Source organism: Triturus cristatus, chromosome 12, assembly GCF_964204655.1.
Source record: "Triturus cristatus chromosome 12, aTriCri1.1, whole genome shotgun sequence".
NCBI lineage: Eukaryota > Metazoa > Chordata > Amphibia > Caudata > Salamandridae > Triturus > Triturus cristatus.
In genome coordinates this window covers 663944519-663964034 of record NC_140595.1, presented here as the reverse complement: position 1 = coordinate 663964034, position 19516 = coordinate 663944519, and the positions used below count along the sequence as shown (strand labels likewise).

General features: G+C 41.9%; 11 non-coding genes across 11 annotated transcripts; 6 read left to right on the top strand and 5 right to left on the bottom strand.

The window, feature by feature from the left end:
• Positions 1–4399: 4399 nt before the first annotated feature.
• Positions 4400–4471, bottom strand: TRNAT-UGU (transfer RNA threonine (anticodon UGU)). Its single transcript has one exon. It is a non-coding gene; the product is annotated as a tRNA-Thr (tRNA).
• Positions 4472–5555: 1084 nt separating this feature from the next.
• TRNAI-UAU (transfer RNA isoleucine (anticodon UAU)) lies at positions 5556–5650 on the top strand. The gene is made up of 2 exons: positions 5556–5593; positions 5615–5650. It is a non-coding gene; the product is annotated as a tRNA-Ile (tRNA).
• A 1162-nt stretch (positions 5651–6812) lies between these two features.
• Positions 6813–6884, bottom strand: TRNAT-UGU (transfer RNA threonine (anticodon UGU)). Its single transcript has one exon. It is a non-coding gene; the product is annotated as a tRNA-Thr (tRNA).
• A 589-nt stretch (positions 6885–7473) lies between these two features.
• Positions 7474–7555, bottom strand: TRNAS-GCU (transfer RNA serine (anticodon GCU)). Its single transcript has one exon. It is a non-coding gene; the product is annotated as a tRNA-Ser (tRNA).
• A 413-nt stretch (positions 7556–7968) lies between these two features.
• On the top strand, positions 7969–8063 carry TRNAI-UAU (transfer RNA isoleucine (anticodon UAU)). The gene is made up of 2 exons: positions 7969–8006; positions 8028–8063. It is a non-coding gene; the product is annotated as a tRNA-Ile (tRNA).
• Positions 8064–10414: 2351 nt separating this feature from the next.
• On the top strand, positions 10415–10509 carry TRNAI-UAU (transfer RNA isoleucine (anticodon UAU)). The gene is made up of 2 exons: positions 10415–10452; positions 10474–10509. It is a non-coding gene; the product is annotated as a tRNA-Ile (tRNA).
• A 2319-nt stretch (positions 10510–12828) lies between these two features.
• On the top strand, positions 12829–12923 carry TRNAI-UAU (transfer RNA isoleucine (anticodon UAU)). The gene is made up of 2 exons: positions 12829–12866; positions 12888–12923. It is a non-coding gene; the product is annotated as a tRNA-Ile (tRNA).
• Positions 12924–15241: 2318 nt separating this feature from the next.
• TRNAI-UAU (transfer RNA isoleucine (anticodon UAU)) lies at positions 15242–15336 on the top strand. The gene is made up of 2 exons: positions 15242–15279; positions 15301–15336. It is a non-coding gene; the product is annotated as a tRNA-Ile (tRNA).
• A 1810-nt stretch (positions 15337–17146) lies between these two features.
• TRNAS-GCU (transfer RNA serine (anticodon GCU)) lies at positions 17147–17228 on the bottom strand. Its single transcript has one exon. It is a non-coding gene; the product is annotated as a tRNA-Ser (tRNA).
• A 413-nt stretch (positions 17229–17641) lies between these two features.
• Positions 17642–17736, top strand: TRNAI-UAU (transfer RNA isoleucine (anticodon UAU)). The gene is made up of 2 exons: positions 17642–17679; positions 17701–17736. It is a non-coding gene; the product is annotated as a tRNA-Ile (tRNA).
• Positions 17737–18901: 1165 nt separating this feature from the next.
• Positions 18902–18973, bottom strand: TRNAT-UGU (transfer RNA threonine (anticodon UGU)). Its single transcript has one exon. It is a non-coding gene; the product is annotated as a tRNA-Thr (tRNA).
• Positions 18974–19516: the final 543 nt, after the last annotated feature.

Genomic DNA, 19516 nt, shown 5'->3' with positions numbered 1-19516 from the left:
AATCTCGTAAAGAAGTCGGAGACACTTTCATCCCTCTTTTGCTTGCACGCGGACAGCTTGTCCCAATTAACGCGCATCGCTGGCATAAGCGTTTTCATGAGGGTAATAATCCTCTGGGGCAATGCCACAATAAGCTGCTCAGGCTTAGCCCCACCGACTTGCTGAGCGTCTGCCGCTGTAAGGGCAGCCCAGTCACCGCCTAACTCAGCCGCGTGATTCTCGTGACGAATTTTCGCCCAAATCGGCTGAGGCACTACATTGCCAAACAACATATCAATATCAGCTAGATTCATAACAGTAGCATCCACCAATTGGGACAACTCCTTATAATAACCTGCTGGATTTTTACGGGGATCAGGCAAAGTTTGCTTCACCTGTAAGACTTCCGATCTTTTCCAAGGGAGGTGTATCCACACTCTCTGAAAACGGCCTGGGGCAGCAGGGTTAGCATTAGGATCGCCTGGCATCCATACGGGGGGAACTTCCCGCATCGGATATTGACCAGGTTGCGCCATCCATGCTGCCGTCTCCTCCTTAAACAATGCTCGAGGTTGCACTGTACATCGAAAGGACAACAAACGTTCTAGAGCTTCTCGAACTTTGTCACCTACAATCACACCAGTTGTGAACCGATGCTGGAGCTCAGAAACCTCAGACGGTACAGTATCTACCACATCGTGATCCCACTCCTCCTTCAACGATTTACACAATTCCTCAAACACGAATCGTTGAGTGGGCGCATTAAACTGAGAAAATGTGTCAAACAGTACACGCGAAGGATATTTAACAGGATTACGAATCCATTTACGTGCCATTTTTACCAGCGATTCGCGTTCTCTATCGTCAGGAAGCTGGCTGCGCCTCTGAGCGACATCTGAAAGAGTCGAGCGGAGTATTGGCCCAAAAAGCGGAGAATAAAGAGAAGCAACAGCAGTCAAGAGACGACTACGAACAGAAGGAGAAGAGGAAGAAGATCCAGGCGCGGCGACAGTAGGGGTAGAGGCAATAAAAGTTGACGCGGCACCAGGAGTAGCAGGAACAACAGACTGAGGAGGGACTTGAAAAGGCGCAATAGGAAGAGAAGCCGGTAAAAGAGGAGGAATGATCTGTGGCACAAGGGGATTCGGGAGAGCGGGAGGAACAGCGGGCTGACCAGCAGCCGCCAAAATAGCAGGTGGAGGAAGAGGTAGAATCACAGGACCCAGAGTATCGGGAGCATAGGGGGGTGGTGATTTCAACAGATAAGACAATAACGAATCCTCTACCGCTTCTTCTCCTGACTTATCATTGTTAGGCGGTAGCACCGGATAACACTTATCCACCGCCATATGATGAAGTCGAGCAATAACTTCCTGCTCTTTCTCATCTTTGTCTCGCTGATACTGTTCAGCATCTCGCATCACCGCGATAACGCCTTCTCTTTTACTTTTCTTACTCTGCTTGATTTCTTTCTGCTTGGCCTCTTTCCGCCACAAACGGAAGGAATCAAACATGGCCGGCCTAGCCTTCTTTTTAAACAGTTTAGCTTCCAAATTATCTAAAACAGCAGTTTCAAAACTACCATGAGATGGCCAACTAAGAACGCCATCATTTTTAGTGTAGCGGACCCAATATTCATTATACACGATAGGACCCACGCCATGGCGACTATAGAGCTCATAAATCGGAGTTCCAACCGGAGGTATCGGACATGAATCCTCCAGCCGGGAATCCATTCTGCAACATTTAAGAAACCCAAACAAAGTACTACGGCTAGGCATCGTGCACACTAACCGAGTTTACAAACTTCAAGGGCTATCGAATTTACGATATCCTCGCAAAAAGTCTGCGAGACCCTTGGTTTTTGGCAATTGCAATCGTCAAATAAAACCCAACAACTAAGAACCACAAATGCTATGGTACCATGTAAACAACAAAGGAACACAGGGAGCGACCCACAAATACTTAACTGAAAGAACAATGGCGTCACCAGGAAGGCCCGTCTATCGTCTCGCCGTACAAAGGACTACGCCAGGCGCCAAAAACAGGTCGACAGTCAGGGCATCAGTCCGTCGCAGCCGTCAGGAGGCGGGGATCTTCGCGGGAAAAGACGTCGGGCCACTTATTTCGACAACTGGATCGATGAAGCGGGGTGCACCTTCCCTCGGAGATTTCACACGAAGTTCCTCACGATCGTCGGGCTTTGGACCGGTACCGCTGATGTCGCCCCACGTTGGGCGCCAACTGAAGGACTGGGTTTTTCTAAGACCCAGCGGTGCCAGGGAACAACACCTGAAACCTTCGTGGGTTACCTGTTCTGGCGTACCAAACACAGAGACACGGGACACTTCCAGCGGCGTCAGAGATCAGCGTTTATTTTACTGCAGAGATACAGAGGTCACAGGAAGTACACAGCGTGTAGGTTCTCGGAGACTGCTTCAATTTGCAAAAGTGGATCGCTCCTTTTATACACGTTTTTCCCATAGCCCAATATAGTGAACAAAGATTACAACTCAGTTCCCACAATAAACTTCAAAAAGGGTCGCGTTCATGTTTCAGGAGGCCGGAACATAATTACCACAGTATTGCCAGTTCCCAACTGTAAAAGCATATAAAACACATTCCATCCTGATCGTAAACCCATTAGGAGAAGGGACAAAAACAGATGCAAAGGAAGAACAAGGATGCACAACAGGTTAAAGAAGAGTGTTAGGAGTAATGAAGGAAACTTGATAACGGGATCAGAGATACCGTGTCTAATGTATGCATGGCTGAAACAATAGACCGGCACGGCAAGATGAGCCTCGAGCGGGGCCATCTGCCTTCGTCGTGTCGTTTCCCTCATCATAAAAGTCATACTCAAAGGAACACGTGTCTCTCGCGTAAGCTTGAGAGTCCCAGGGTCACGAAGCGGACAAAAGTCCGTTCGCTGGCTACTTGAGGGCAAGAAACAAAATGGATGCCGTATCTAAAATGGAACCCGAGGGTTCAGATGAATAAACCCAAAAATAAGACGAACCATACGTGGTTGAGTAGCGAAACTACGTACACCCACTATACTCGTCATTTGCGGTTCGTAGATACCCAACTCATCCATATTCGTCACCACTCAAAAGTGTCGTTCCGTCCCACACGGAACCTCAGGGGAGATGTGAAAAGAGTGAGCTCCAGTGGCGCAATTGGTTAGCGCGCGGTACTTATACAGCAGTACTTGCACTGAGCCATGCTGAGGTTGTGAGTTCGAGCCTCACCTGGAACAGCCGTGTGGTTTTTCATAAACCATTTCACAAAAAGTAAAGTTTAAACTCAGAGTAAGGACGGCCCTTGCTAGAGAGTCTTTACTTCTTATAGGATCTACGTGTCCTACTCCTCTGGGTGCCAAATATCACATATCCTACGCGATGCTCAGTTTAAACATTCCATGATGTGCCATCTTGCATTTCATGCAAACACCACATCAGTGCATTTAAAAATACATTTGTAGAATAATAAATATGATGAAAACAGTGTTCTCACATGATAACCATAAACTGAAGAGCTGCAAAAAATGCTGTATCAGCTACTTACAATAAAAGGTGACTCGAAAAAACTAGCAAAAGAAGAGCATCATCATATTAAAGGTTCTATTCACCATCTGGAGTTGCACCATAGCAGCTTATGGTGCTTTTCTGCTCAGAGTGTGCCTCCATTCCCACATTCATTTTTAATTTCTTTGCAATTTAAAAAACAACAATTACTGCTCGAAGTTCACTTTTCAAAACCATTCAACCTATTAAATGTATTTCTCTAACCTATGAATGTGGACCATGTTCACTTTTCCTCATCTTCATCTCGATACTCCTTTTCCAGAAACCAGGTTCACTTCTTCATTCAACCCACCCATCCAAGGTCACCAAATCTTTGAAGCAAGTCTGCCTATTCTCCCTTTCTCTCTATGTACAAGATACCTTGTATCATTTGAATGGACAGCAGGAGAGAAGGATATTTATGGTGAGTGGGGGTGGGGTTTTGAGGAGTAACCTCATTTGCCTAAGAGCCGGGGTATCTGGGAAAAAAAAGTATTTTATGGGGGAAGAATTTCACATCTCCTTGGTGAAATTTGTAAGGCCTTATAACATCCTTTCTGTGGATGCAGATTCAGTCGGAACAGAGGTCCTAGTCCTCGCTCTGCCTTTCAAAGGAACTGTAAATATGCATGGCTTATTTGGCTTTGCCCGGCAGGGTGAGAATGGCGTTTGTCAGGCGTTCGTCAGGCGATCGGAAGGGGTGAGGCAATAATTTATAATTCAATGATCTTCACGATATTTTCTTGATAATATGAAAGCAGGAAAGGGAAGCTTTGCAATAAGCAATCCTAAAGCAAAGTGTGACTCCAGGGAAGAATGACTTGAAAACAACATACAGAAAGACTCATGTAAAAAGGCCCTGATGAGGCTTGAACTCATGACCCCTGGTTTACAAGACCAGTGCTCTGCCACTGAGCTACAAGGCCAGTCTGCACGCAGGATGTAAATTGCAACATGTATTCTTACTGACTTATGAATATATCTATGATTTTGAGACTCTGTATGGAAACGTAGTTGCATATGAATGTCCACGTGCGCGCACACATTGAAGACCATGCTTAAGGCACTTTTTTTGGAAGTATGAAAAACTACATTTTCAAATGAGAAAATAAGAGTTTTCACATTCAAGACCATACCGATAGCTCTAGTTAGTATGTCTGCAATCAGTGACATATAGAGAACCCACTTATTAGAAGTGATCTGTCTCTGTGGGGCAGACATATGTTAACAGTCATTCATTCGAGACGGCCTAAACTTTAGGAGTAAGAGCTGCTTTCTTATCAATCTATTTATCCAAACTGGTTAATAAGCCAGGAGTGAGTGAAAGGCAATCCTCTGGAAACTCCATGAAAGATCTAATTTCTATTACGCACAAAATACTTCACTTTATTTGACATATTTGTTAAAATGGAACAGTCAGATGATCCCATCTAGCGGATCCTGGCACTGTCTTGAAAGAGAGTGTAATTATACTACAAGAAATGCTGGCCATCAAAAGAGACTCTGATGGCTTTCCGACGAAGGTGGGATTCGAACCAACGCGTGCAGAGCACAATGGATTAGCAGTCCATCGCCTTAACCACTCGGCCACCTTGTCTGCCCTACAGCCCCATCTGAAACCTTGCTTCACAAAAGGTACTGAAGTGTCAATATACTGTACCTAAAAAAGAAAAAAAACAGCTGAGGCAAGATCTCACATTCCACGTCTTCCCCCAATTAGGGACCTACATTTCATTTTTGGGAAATTCTTACTATGTGCTAATTACAAATATTCATAAGATTCCCCTAGACTTTGTCAGAACTGTCAAGATATAATTCTATGGGGTTTTGAATAGACAGAGCATATGTTATAGGACAATTATAGAATCTATTCCGTTTGTACTGTATTTTTAATAGTCATGATAACATACTAGCATGTGAGTCGATCTTGCACAGTGAATGATGGAGCAGTGTCTATCATCTACTTGGTCAGCTCTAGATGGCTCACCTGGGGAGATGTGAAAAGAGTGAGCTCCAGTGGCGCAATCGGTTAGCGCGTGGTACTTATACAGCAGTACTTGCACTGAGCCATGCCGAGGTTGTGAGTTCGAGCCTCACCTGGAGCAGCCGTGTTGTTTTTCATAAACCATTTCACAAAAAGTAAAGTTTAAACTCAGAGTATGGACGGCCCTTGCTAGAGAGTCTTTACTTCTTATAGGATCTACGTGTCCTACTCCTCTGGGTGCCAAATATCACATATCCTACGCGATGCTCAGTTTAAACATTCCATGATGTGCCATCTTGCATTTCATGCAAACACCACATCAGTGCATTTAAAAATACATTTGTAGAATAATAAATATGATGAAAACAGTGTTCTCACATGATAACCATAAACTGAAGAGCTGAAAAAAATGCTGTATCAGCTACTTACAATAAAAGGTGACTCGAAAAAACTAGCAAAAGAAGAGCATCATCATATTAAAGGTTCTATTCACCATCTTGAGTTGCACCATAGCAGCTTATGGTGCTTTTCTGCTCAGAGTGTGCCTCCAATCCCACATTCATTTTTAATTTCTTTGCAATTTAAAAAACAACAATTACTGCTCGAAGTTCACTTTCAAAACCATTCAACCTATTAAATGTATTTCTCTAACCTATGAATGTGGTCCATGTTGACTTTTCCTCATCTTCATCTCGATACTCCTTTCCCAGAAACCAGGTTCACTTCTTCATTCAACCCACCCATCCAAGGTCACCAAATCTTTGAAGCAAGTCTGCCTATTCTCCCTTTCTCTCTATGTACAAGATACCTTGTATCATTTGAATGGACAGCAGGAGAGAAGGATATTTATGGTGAGTGGGGGTGGGGTTTTGAGGAGTAACCTCATTTGCCTAAGAGCCGGGGTATCTGGGAAAAAAAGTATTTTATGGGGGAAGAATTTCACATCTCCTTGGTAAAATTTGTAGGGCCTTATAACATCCTTTCTGTGGATGCAGATTCAGTTGGAACAGAGGTCCTAGTCCTCGCTCTGCCTTTCAAAGGAACTGTAAATATGCATGGCTCATTTGGCTTTGCCCGGCAGGGCTTGCCCGGCAGGGTGAGAATGGCGTTTGTCAGGCGATCGGAAGGGGTGAGGCAATAATTTATAATTCAATGATCTTCATGATATTTTCTTGATAATATGAAAGCAGGAAAGGGAAGCTTGGCAATAAGCAATCCTAAAGCAAGGTGTGACTCCAGGGAAGAATGACTTGAAAACAACATACAGAAATACTCATGTAAAAAGGCCCTGATGAGGCTTGAACTCATGACCCCTGGTTTACAAGACCAGTGCTCTGCCACTGAGCTACAAGGCCAGTCTGCACGCAGGATGTAAATTGCAACATGTATTCTTACTGAGGTATGAATATATCTATGATTTTGAGACTCTGTATGGAAACGTAGTTGCATATGAATGTCCACGTGCGCGCACACATTGAAGACCATGCTTAAGGCACTTTTCTTGGAAGTATGAAAAACTACATTTTCATATGAGAAAATAAGAGTTTTCACATTCAAGACCATACCGATAGCTCTAGTTAGTATGTCTGCAATCAGTGACATATAGAGAACCCACTTATTAGAAGTGATCTGTCTCTGTGGGGCAGACATATGTTAACAGTCATTCATTTGAGACGGCCTAAACTTTAGGAGTAAGAGCTGCTTTCTTATCAATCTATTTATCCAAACTGGTTAATAAGCCAGGAGTGAGTGAAAGGCAATCCTCTGGAAACTCCATGAAAGATCTAATTTCTATTACGCACAAAATACTTCACTTTATTTGACATATTTGTTAAAATAGAACAGTCAGATGATCCCATCTAGCGGATCCTGGCTCTGTCTTGAAAGAGAGTGTAATTATACTACAAGAAATGCTGGCCATCAAAAGAGACTCTGATGGCTTTCCGACGAAGGTGGGATTCGAACCCACGCGTGCAGAGCACAATGGATTAGCAGTCCATCGCCTTAACCACTCGGCCACCTCGTCTGCCCTACAGCCCCATCTGAAACCTTGCTTCACAAAAGGTACTGAAGTGTCAATATACTGTACCTAAAAAAGAAAAAAAACAGCTGAGGCAAGATCTCACATTCCACGTCTTCCCCCAATTAGGGACCTACATTTCATTTTTGGGAAATTCTTACTATGTGCTAATTACAAATATTCATAAGATTCCCCTAGACTTTGTCAGAACTGTCAAGATATAATTCTATGGGGTTTTGAGTAGACAGAGCATATGTTATAGGACAATTATAGAATCTATTCCGTTTGGACTGTATTTTTAATAGTCATGATAACATGCTAGCATGTGAGTCGATCTTGCACAGTGAATGATGGAGCAGTGTCTGTCATCTACTTGGTCAGCTGTAGATGGCTCACCTGGGGAGATGTGAAAAGAGAGAGCTCCAGTGGCGCAATCGGTTAGCGCGCGGTACTTATACAGCAGTACTTGCACTGAGCCATGCCGAGGTTGTGAGTTCGAGCCTCACCTGGAGCAGCCGTGTTGTTTTTCATAAACCATTTCACAAAAAGTAAAGTTTAAACTCAGAGTATGGACGGCCCTTGCTAGAGAGTCTTTACTTCTTATAGGATCTACGTGTCCTACTCCTCTGGGTGCCAAATATCACATATCCTACGAGATGCTCAGTTTAAACATTCCATGATGTGCCATCTTGCATTTCATGCAAACACCACATCAGTGCATTTAAAAATACATTTGTAGAATAATAAATATGATGAAAACAGTGTTCTCACATGATAACCATAAACTGAAGAGCTGCAAAAAATGCTGTATCAGCTACTTACAATAAAAGGTGACTTGAAAAAACTAGCAAAAGAAGAGCATCATCATATTAAAGGTTCTATTCACCATCTTGAGTTGCACCATAGCAGCTTATGGTGCTTTTCTGCTCAGAGTGTGCCTCCAATCCCTCATTCATTTTTAATTTATTTGCAATTTAAAAAACAACAATTACTGCTCGAAGTTCACTTTTCAAAACCATTCAACCTATTAAATGTATTTCTCTAACCTATGAATGTGGTCCATGTTCACTTTTCCTCATCTTCATCTCGATACTCCTTTCCCAGAAACCAGGTTCACTTCTTCATTCAACCCACCCATCCAAGGTCACCAAATCTTTGAAGCACAAGTCTGCCTATTCTCCCTTTCTCTCTATGTACAAGATACCTTGTATCATTTGAATGGACAGCAGGAGAGAAGGATATTTATGGTGAGTGGGGGTGGGGTTTTGAGGAGTAACCTCATTTGCCTAAGAGCCGGGGTATCTGGGAAAAAAAGTATTTTATGAGGGAAGAATTTCACATCTCCTTGGTGATATTTGTAGGGCCTTATAACATCCTTTCTGTGGATGCAGATTCAGTCGGAACAGAGGTCCTAGTCCTCGCTCTGCCTTTCAAAGGAACTGTAAATATGCATGGCTTATTTGGCTTTGCCCGGCAGGGTGAGAATGGCGTTTGTCAGGCGTTCGTCAGGCGTTCGTCAGGCGTTCGTCAGGCGATCGTCAGGCGATCGGAAGGGGTGAGGCAATAATTTATAATTCAATGATCTTCATGATATTTTCTTGATAATATGAAAGCAGGAAAGGGAAGCTTGGCAATAAGCAATCCTAAAGCAAGGTGTGACTCCAGGGAAGAATGACTTGAAAACAACATACAGAAAGACTCATGTAAAAAGGCCCTGATGAGGCTTGAACTCATGACCCCTGGTTTACAAGACTTGTGCTCTGCCACTGAGCTACAAGGCCAGTCTGCACGCAGGATGTAAATTGCAACATGTATTCTTACTGAGGTATGAATATATCTATGATTTTGAGACTCTGTATGGAAACGTGGTTGCATATGAATGTCCACGTACGCGCACACATTGAAGAACATGCTTAAGGCACTTTTCTTGGAAGTATGAAAAACTACATTTTCATATGAGAAAATAAGAGTTTTCACATTCAAGACCATACCGATAGCTCTAGTTAGTATGTCTGCAATCAGTGACATATAGAGAACCCACTTATTAGAAGTGATCTGTCTCTGTGGGGCAGACATATGTTAACAGTCATTCATTTGAGACGGCCTAAACTTTAGGAGCAAGAGCTGCTTTCTTATCAATCTATTTATCCAAACTGGTTAATAAGCCAGGAGTGAGTGAAAGGCAATCCTCTGGAAACTCCATGAAAGATCTAATTTCTATTACGCACAAAATACTTCACTTTATTTGACATATTTGTTAAAATGGAACAGTCAGATGATCCCATCTAGCGGATCCTGGCACTGTCTTGAAAGAGAGTGTAATTATACTACAAGAAATGCTGGCCATCAAAAGAGACTCTGATGGCTTTCCGACGAAGGTGGGATTCGAACCAACGCGTGCAGAGCACAATGGATTAGCAGTCCATCGCCTTAACCACTCGGCCACCTTGTCTGCCCTACAGCCCCATCTGAAACCTTGCTTCACAAAAGGTACTGAAGTGTCAATATACTGTACCTAAAAAAGAAAAAAAACAGCTGAGGCAAGATCTCACATTCCACGTCTTCCCCCAATTATGGACCTACATTTCATTTTTGGGAAATTCTTACTATGTGCTAATTACAAATATTCATAAGATTCCCCTAGACTTTGTCAGAACTGTCAAGATATAATTCTATGGGGTTTTGAATAGACAGAGCATATGTTATAGGACAATTATAGAATCTATTCCGTTTGTACTGTATTTTTAATAGTCATGATAACATACTAGCATGTGAGTCGATCTTGCACAGTGAATGATGGAGCAGTGTCTATCATCTACTTGGTCAGCTCTAGATGGCTCACCTGGGGAGATGTGAAAAGAGTGAGCTCCAGTGGCGCAATCGGTTAGCGCGTGGTACTTATACAGCAGTACTTGCACTGAGCCATGCCGAGGTTGTGAGTTCGAGCCTCACCTGGAGCAGCCGTGTTGTTTTTCATAAACCATTTCACAAAAAGTAAAGTTTAAACTCAGAGTATGGACGGCCCTTGCTAGAGAGTCTTTACTTCTTATAGGATCTACGTGTCCTACTCCTCTGGGTGCCAAATATCACATATCCTACGCGATGCTCAGTTTAAACATTCCATGATGTGCCATCTTGCATTTCATGCAAACACCACATCAGTGCATTTAAAAATACATTTGTAGAATAATAAATATGATGAAAACAGTGTTCTCACATGATAACCATAAACTGAAGAGCTGAAAAAAATGCTGTATCAGCTACTTACAATAAAAGGTGACTCGAAAAAACTAGCAAAAGAAGAGCATCATCATATTAAAGGTTCTATTCACCATCTTGAGTTGCACCATAGCAGCTTATGGTGCTTTTCTGCTCAGAGTGTGCCTCCAATCCCACATTCATTTTTAATTTCTTTGCAATTTAAAAAACAACAATTACTGCTCGAAGTTCACTTTCAAAACCATTCAACCTATTAAATGTATTTCTCTAACCTATGAATGTGGTCCATGTTCACTTTTCCTCATCTTCATCTCGATACTCCTTTCCCAGAAACCAGGTTCACTTCTTCATTCAACCCACCCATCCAAGGTCACCAAATCTTTGAAGCAAGTCTGCCTATTCTCCCTTTCTCTCTATGTACAAGATACCTTGTATCATTTGAATGGACAGCAGGAGAGAAGGATATTTATGGTGAGTGGGGGTGGGGTTTTGAGGAGTAACCTCATTTGCCTAAGAGCCGGGGTATCTGGGAAAAAAAGTATTTTATGGGGGAAGAATTTCACATCTCCTTGGTAAAATTTGTAGGGCCTTATAACATCCTTTCTGTGGATGCAGATTCAGTTGGAACAGAGGTCCTAGTCCTCGCTCTGCCTTTCAAAGGAACTGTAAATATGCATGGCTCATTTGGCTTTGCCCGGCAGGGCTTGCCCGGCAGGGTGAGAATGGCGTTTGTCAGGCGATCGGAAGGGGTGAGGCAATAATTTATAATTCAATGATCTTCATGATATTTTCTTGATAATATGAAAGCAGGAAAGGGAAGCTTGGCAATAAGCAATCCTAAAGCAAGGTGTGACTCCAGGGAAGAATGACTTGAAAACAACATACAGAAAGACTCATGTAAAAAGGCCCTGATGAGGCTTGAACTCATGACCCCTGGTTTACAAGACTTGTGCTCTGCCACTGAGCTACAAGGCCAGTCTGCACGCAGGATGTAAATTGCAACATGTATTCTTACTGAGGTATGAATATATCTATGATTTTGAGACTCTGTATGGAAACGTAGTTGCATATGAATGTCCACGTGCGCGCACACATTGAAGAACATGCTTAAGGCACTTTTCTTGGAAGTATGAAAAACTACATTTTCATATGAGAAAATAAGAGTTTTCACATTCAAGACCATACCGATAGCTCTAGTTAGTATGTCTGCAATCAGTGACATATAGAGAACCCACTTATTAGAAGTGATCTGTCTCTGTGGGGCAGACATATGTTAACAGTCATTCATTTGAGACGGCCTAAACTTTAGGAGTAAGAGCTGCTTTCTTATCAATCTATTTATCCAAACTGGTTAATAAGCCAGGAGTGAGTGAAAGGCAATCCTCTGGAAACTCCATGAAAGATCTAATTTCTATTACGCACAAAATACTTCACTTTATTTGACATATTTGTTAAAATAGAACAGTCAGATGATCCCATCTAGCGGATCCTGGCTCTGTCTTGAAAGAGAGTGTAATTATACTACAAGAAATGCTGGCCATCAAAAGAGACTCTGATGGCTTTCCGACGAAGGTGGGATTCGAACCCACGCGTGCAGAGCACAATGGATTAGCAGTCCATCGCCATAACCACTCAGGCCACCTCGTCTGCCCTACAGCCCCATCTGAAACCTTGCTTCACAAAAGGTACTGAAGTGTCAATATACTGTACCTAAAAAAGAAAAAAAACTGCTGAGGCACGATCTCACATTCCACGTCTTCCCCCAATTAGGGACCTACATTTCATTTTTGGGAAATTCTTACTATGTGCTAATTACAAATATTCATAAGATTCCCCTAGACTTTGTCAGAACTGTCAAGATATAATTCTATGGGGTTTTGAGTAGACAGAGCATATGTTATAGGACAATTATAGAATCTATTCCGTTTGGACTGTATTTTTAATAGTCATGATAACATGCTAGCATGTGAGTCGATCTTGCACAGTGAATGATGGAGCAGTGTCTGTCATCTACTTGGTCAGCTGTAGATGGCTCACCTGGGGAGATGTGAAAAGAGAGAGCTCCAGTGGCGCAATCGGTTAGCGCGCGGTACTTATACAGCAGTACTTGCACTGAGCCATGCCGAGGTTGTGAGTTCGAGCCTCACCTGGAGCAGCTGTGTTGTTTTTCATAAACCATTTCACAAAAAGTAAAGTTTAAACTCAGAGTATGGACGGCCCTTGCTAGAGAGTCTTTACTTCTTATAGGATCTACGTGTCCTACTCCTCTGGGTGCCAAATATCACATATCCTACGCGATGCTCAGTTTAAACATTCCATGATGTGCCATCTTGCATTTCATGCAAACACCACATAAGTGCATTTAAAAATACATTTGTAGAATAATAAATATGATGAAAACAGTGTTCTCACATGATAACCATAAACTGAAGAGCTGCAAAAAATGCTGTATCAGCTACTTACAATAAAAGGTGACTCGAAAAAACTAGCAAAAGAAGAGCATCATCATATTAAAGGTTCTATTCACCATCTTGAGTTGCACCATAGCAGCTTATGGTGCTTTTCTGCTCAGAGTGTGCCTCCAATCCCACATTCATTTTTAATTTATTTGCAATTTAAAAAACAACAATTACTGCTCGAAGTTCACTTTTCAAAACCATTCAACCTATTAAATGTATTTCTCTAACCTATGAATGTGGTCCATGTTCACTTTTCCTCATCTTCATCTCGATACTCCTTTCCCAGAAACCAGGTTCACTTCTTCATTCAACCCACCCATCCAAGGTCACCAAATCTTTGAAGCACAAGTCTGCCTATTCTCCCTTTCTCTCTATGTACAAGATACCTTGTATCATTTGAATGGACAGCAGGAGAGAAGGATATTTATGGTGAGTGGGGGTGGGGTTTTGAGGAGTAACCTCATTTGCCTAAGAGCCGGGGTATCTGGGAAAAAAAGTATTTTATGGGGGAAGAATTTCACATCTCCTTGGTGATATTTGTAGGGCCTTATAACATCCTTTCTGTGGATGCAGATTCAGTCGGAACAGAGGTCCTAGTCCTCGCTCTGCCTTTCAAAGGAACTGTAAATATGCATGGCTTATTTGGCTTTGCCCGGCAGGGTGAGAATGGCATTTGTCAGGCGTTCGTCAGGCGATCGGAAGGGGTGAGGCAATAATTTATAATTCAATGATCTTCATGATATTTTCTTGATAATATGAAAGCAGGAAAGGGAAGCTTGGCAATAAGCAATCCTAAAGCAAGGTGTGACTCCAGGGAAGAATGACTTGAAAACAACATACAGAAAGACTCATGTAAAAAGGCCCTGATGAGGCTTGAACTCATGACCCCTGGTTTACAAGACCAGTGCTGTGCCACTGAGCTACAAGGCCAGTCTGCACGCAGGATGTAAATTGCAACATGTATTCTTACTGAGGTATGAATATATCTATGATTTTGAGACTCTGTATGGAAACGTAGTTGCATATGAATGTCCACGTGCGCGCACACATTGAAGACCATGCTTAAGGCACTTTTCTTGGAAGTATGAAAAACTACATTTTCATATGAGAAAATAAGAGTTTTCACATTCAAGACCAAACTGATAGCTCTAGTTAGTATGTCTGCAATCAGTGACATATAGAGAACCCACTTATTAGAAGTGATCTGTCTCTGTGGGGCAGACATATGTTAACAGTCATTCATTTGAGACGGCCTAAACTTTAGGAGTAAGAGCTGCTTTCTTATCAATCTATTTATCCAAACTGGTTAATAAGCCAGGAGTGAGTGAAAGGCAATCCTCTGGAAACTCCATGAAAGATCTAATTTCTATTACGCACAAAATACTTCACTTTATTTGACATATTTGTTAAAATGGAACAGTCAGATGATCCCATCTAGCGGATCCTGGCTCTGTCTTGAAAGAGAGTGTAATTATACTACAAGAAATGCTGGCCATCAAAAGAGACTCTGATGGCTTTCCGACGAAGGTGGGATTCGAACCCATGCGTGCAGAGCACAATGGATTAGCAGTCCATCGCCTTAACCACTCGGCCACCTCGTCTGCCCTACAGCCCCATCTGAAACCTTGCTTCACAAAAGGTACTGAAGTGTCAATATACTGTACCTAAAAAAGAAAAAAAACAGCTGAGGCAAGATCTCACATTCCACGTCTTCCCCCAATTAGGGACCTACATTTCATTTTTGGGAAATTCTTACTATGTGCTAATTACAAATATTCATAAGATTCCCCTAGACTTTGTCAGAACTGTCAAGATATAATTCTATGGGGTTTTGAATAGACAGAGCATATGTTATAGGACAATTATAGAATCTATTCCGTTTGGACTGTATTTTTAATAGTCATGAGAACATGCTAGCATGTGAGTCGATCTTGCACAGTGAATGATGGAGCAGTGTCTGTCATCTACTTGGTCAGCTGTAGATGGCTCACCTGGGGAGATGTGAAAAGAGAGAGCTCCAGTGGCGCAATCGGTTAGCGCGCGGTACTTATACAGCAGTACTTGCACTGAGCCATGCCGAGGTTGTGAGTTCGAGCCTCACCTGGAGCAGCTGTGTTGTTTTTCATAAACCATTTCACAAAAAGTAAAGTTTAAACTCAGAGTATGGACGGCCCTTGCTAGAGAGTCTTTACTTCTTATAGGATCTACGTGTCCTACTCCTCTGGGTGCCAAATATCACATATCCTACGCGATGCTCAGTTTAAACATTCCATGATGTGCCATCTTGCATTTCATGCAAACACCACATCAGTGCATTTAAAAATACATTTGTAGAATAATAAATATGATGAAAACAGTGTTCTCACATGATAACCATAAACTGAAGAGCTGCAAAAAATGCTGTATCAGCTACTTACAATAAAAGGTGACTCGAAAAAACTAGCAAAAGAAGAGCATCATCATATTAAAGGTTCTATTCACCATCTTGAGTTGCACCATAGCAGCTTATGGTGCTTTTCTGCTCAGAGTGTGCCTCCAATCCCACATTCATTTTTAATTTCTTTGCAATTTAAAAAACAACAATTACTGCTCGAAGTTCACTTTTCAAAACCATTCAACCTATTAAATGTATTTCTCTAACCTATGAATGTGGTCCATGTTCACTTTTCCTCATCTTCATCTCGATACTCCTTTCCCAGAAACCAGGTTCACTTCTTCATTCAACCCACCCATCCAAGGTCACCAAATCTTTGAAGCAAGTCTGCCTATTCTCCCTTTCTCTCTATGTACAAGATACCTTGTATCATTTGAATGGACAGCAGGAGAGAAGGATATTTATGGTGAGTGGGGGTGGGGTTTTGAGGAGTAACCTCATTTGCCTAAGAGCCGGGGTATCTGGGAAAAAAAGTATTTTATGGGGGAAGAATTTCACATCTCCTTGGTGAAATTTGTAGGGCCTTATAACATCCTTTCTGTGGATGCAGATTCAGTCGGAACAGAGGTCCTAGTCCTCGCTCTGCCTTTCAAAGGAACTGTAAATATGTATGGCTTATTTGGCTTTGCCCGGCAGGGTGAGAATGGCGTTTGTCAGGCGATCGGAAGGGGTGAGGCAATAATTTATAATTCAATGACCTTCATGATATTTTCTTGAAAATATGAAAGCAGGAAAGGGAAGCTTGGCAATAAGCAATCCTAAAGCAAGGTGTGACTCCAGGGAAGAATGACTTGAAAACAACATACAGAAAGACTCATGTAAAAAGGCCCTAATGAGGCTTGAACTCATGACCCCTGGTTTACAAGACCAGTGTTCTGCCACTGAGCTACAAGGCCAGTCTGCACGCAGGATGTAAATTGCAACATGTATTCTTACTGAGGTATGAATATATCTATGATTTTGAGACTCTGTATGGAAACGTAGTTGCATATGAATGTCCACGTGCGCGCACACATTGAAGACCATGCTTAAGGCACTTTTCTTGGAAGTATGAAAAACTACATTTTCATATGAGAAAATAAGAGTTTTCACATTCAAGACCATACCGATAGCTCTAGTTAGTATGTCTGCAATCAGTGACATATAGAGAACCCACTTATTAGAAGTGATCTGTCTCTGTGGGGCAGACATATGTTAACAGTCATTCATTTGAGACGGCCTAAACTTTAGGAGTAAGAGCTGCTTTCTTATCAATCTATTTATCCAAACTGGTTAATAAGCCAGGAGTGAGTGAAAGGCAATCCTCTGGAAACTCCATGAAAGATCTAATTTCTATTACGCACAAAATACTTCACTTTATTTGACATATTTGTTAAAATACAACAGTCAGATGATCCCATCTAGCGGATCCTGGCTCTGTCTTGAAAGAGAGTGTAATTATACTACAAGAAATGCTGGCCATCAAAAGAGACTCTGATGGCTTTCTGACGAAGGTGGGATTCGAACCCACGCGTGCAGAGCACAATGGATTAGCAGTCCATCGCCTTAACCACTCGGCCACCTTGTCTGCCCTACAGCCCCATCTGAAACCTTGCTTCACAAAAGGTACTGAAGTGTCAATATACTGTACCTAAAAAAGTAAAAAAACAGCTGAGGCAAGATCTCACATTCCACGTCTTCCCCCAATTAGGGACCTACATTTCATTTTTGGGAAATTCTTACTATGTGCTAATTACAAATATTCGTAAGATTCCCCTAGACTTTGTCAGAACTGTCAAGATATAATTCTATGGGGTTTTGAATAGACAGAGCATATGTTATAGGACAATTATAGAATCTATTCCGTTTGGACTGTATTTTTAATAGTCATGATAGCATGCTAGCATGTGAGTCGATCTTGCACAGTGAATGATGGAGCAGTGTCTGTCATCTACTTGGTCAGCTGTAGATGGCTCACCTGGGGAGATGTGAAAAGAGAGAGCTCCAGTGGCGCAATCGGTTAGCGCGCGGTACTTATACAGCAGTACTTGCACTGAGCCATACCGAGGTTGTGAGTTCGAGCCTCACCTGGAGCAGCCGTGTTGTTTTTCATAAACCATTTCACAAAAAGTAAAGTTTAAACTCAGAGTATGGACGGCCCTTGCTAGAGAGTCTTTACTTCTTATAGGATCTACGTGTCCTACTCCTCTGGGTGCCAAATATCACATATCCTACGCGATGCTCAGTTTAAACATTCCATGATGTGCCATCTTGCATTTCATGCAAACACCACATCAGTGCATTTAAAAATACATTTGTAGAATAATAAATATGATGAAAACAGTGTTCTCACATGATAACCATAAACTGAAGAGCTGCAAAAAATGCTGTATCAGCTACTTACAATAAAAGGTGACTCGAAAAAACTAGCAAAAGAAGAGCATCATCATATTAAAGGTTCTATTCACCATCTTGAGTTGCACCATAGCAGCTTATGGTGCTTTTCTGCTCAGAGTGTGCCTCCAATCCCACATTCATTTTTAATTTATTTGCAATTTAAAAAACAACAATTACTGCTCGAAGTTCACTTTTCAAAACCATTCAACCTATTAAATGTATTTCTCTAACCTATGAATGTGGTCCATGTTCACTTTTCCTCATCTTCATCTCGATACTCCTTTCCCAGAAACCAGGTTCACTTCTTCATTCAACCCACCCATCCAAGGTCACCAAATCTTTGAAGCACAAGTCTGCCTATTCTCCCTTTCTCTCTATGTACAAGATACCTTGTATCATTTGAATGGACAGCAGGAGAGAAGGATATTTATGGTGAGTGGGGGTGGGGTTTTGAGGAGTAACCTCATTTGCCTAAGAGCCGGGGTATCTGGGAAAAAAAGTATTTTATGGGGGAAGAATTTCACATTTCCTTGGTGAAATTTGTAGGGCCTTATAACATCCTTTCTGTGGATGCAGATTCAGTCGGAACAGAGGTCCTAGTCCTCGCTCTGCCTTTCAAAGGAACTGTAAATATGCATGGCTTATTTGGCTTTGCCCGGCAGGGCTTGCCCTGCAGGGTGAGAATGGCGTTTGTCAGGCGATCGGAAGGGGTGAGGCAATAATTTATAATTCAATGATCTTCATGATATTTTCTTGATATTATGAAAGCAGGAAAGGGAAGCTTGGCAATAAGCAATCCTAAAGCAAGGTGTGACTCCAGGGAAGAATGACTTGAAAACAACATACAGAAAGACTCATGTAAAAAGGCCCTGATGAGGCTTGAACTCATGACCCCTGGTTTACAAGACCAGTGCTCTGCCACTGAGCTACAAGGCCAGTCTGCACGCAAGATGTAAATTGCAACATGTATTCTTACTGAGGTATGAATATATCTATGATTTTGAGACTCTGTATGGAAACGTAGTTGCATATGAATGTCCACGTGCGCGCACACATTGAAGACCATGCTTAAGGCACTTTTCTTGGAAGTATGAAAAACTACATTTTCATATGAGAAAATAAGAGTTTTCACATTCAAGACCATACCGATAGCTCTAGTTAGTATGTCTGCAATCAGTGACATATAGAGAACCCACTTATTAGAAGTGATCTGTCTCTGTGGGGCAGACATATGTTAACAGTCATTCATTTGAGACGGCCTAAACTTTAGGAGTAAGAGCTGCTTTCTTATCAATCTATTTATCCAAACTGGTTAATAAGCCAGTAGTGAGTGAAAGGCAATCCTCTGGAAACTCCATGAAAGATCTAATTTCTATTACGCACAAAATACTTCACTTTATTTGACATATTTGTTAAAATAGAACAGTCAGATGATCCCATCTAGCGGATCCTGGCTCTGTCTTGAAAGAGAGTGTAATT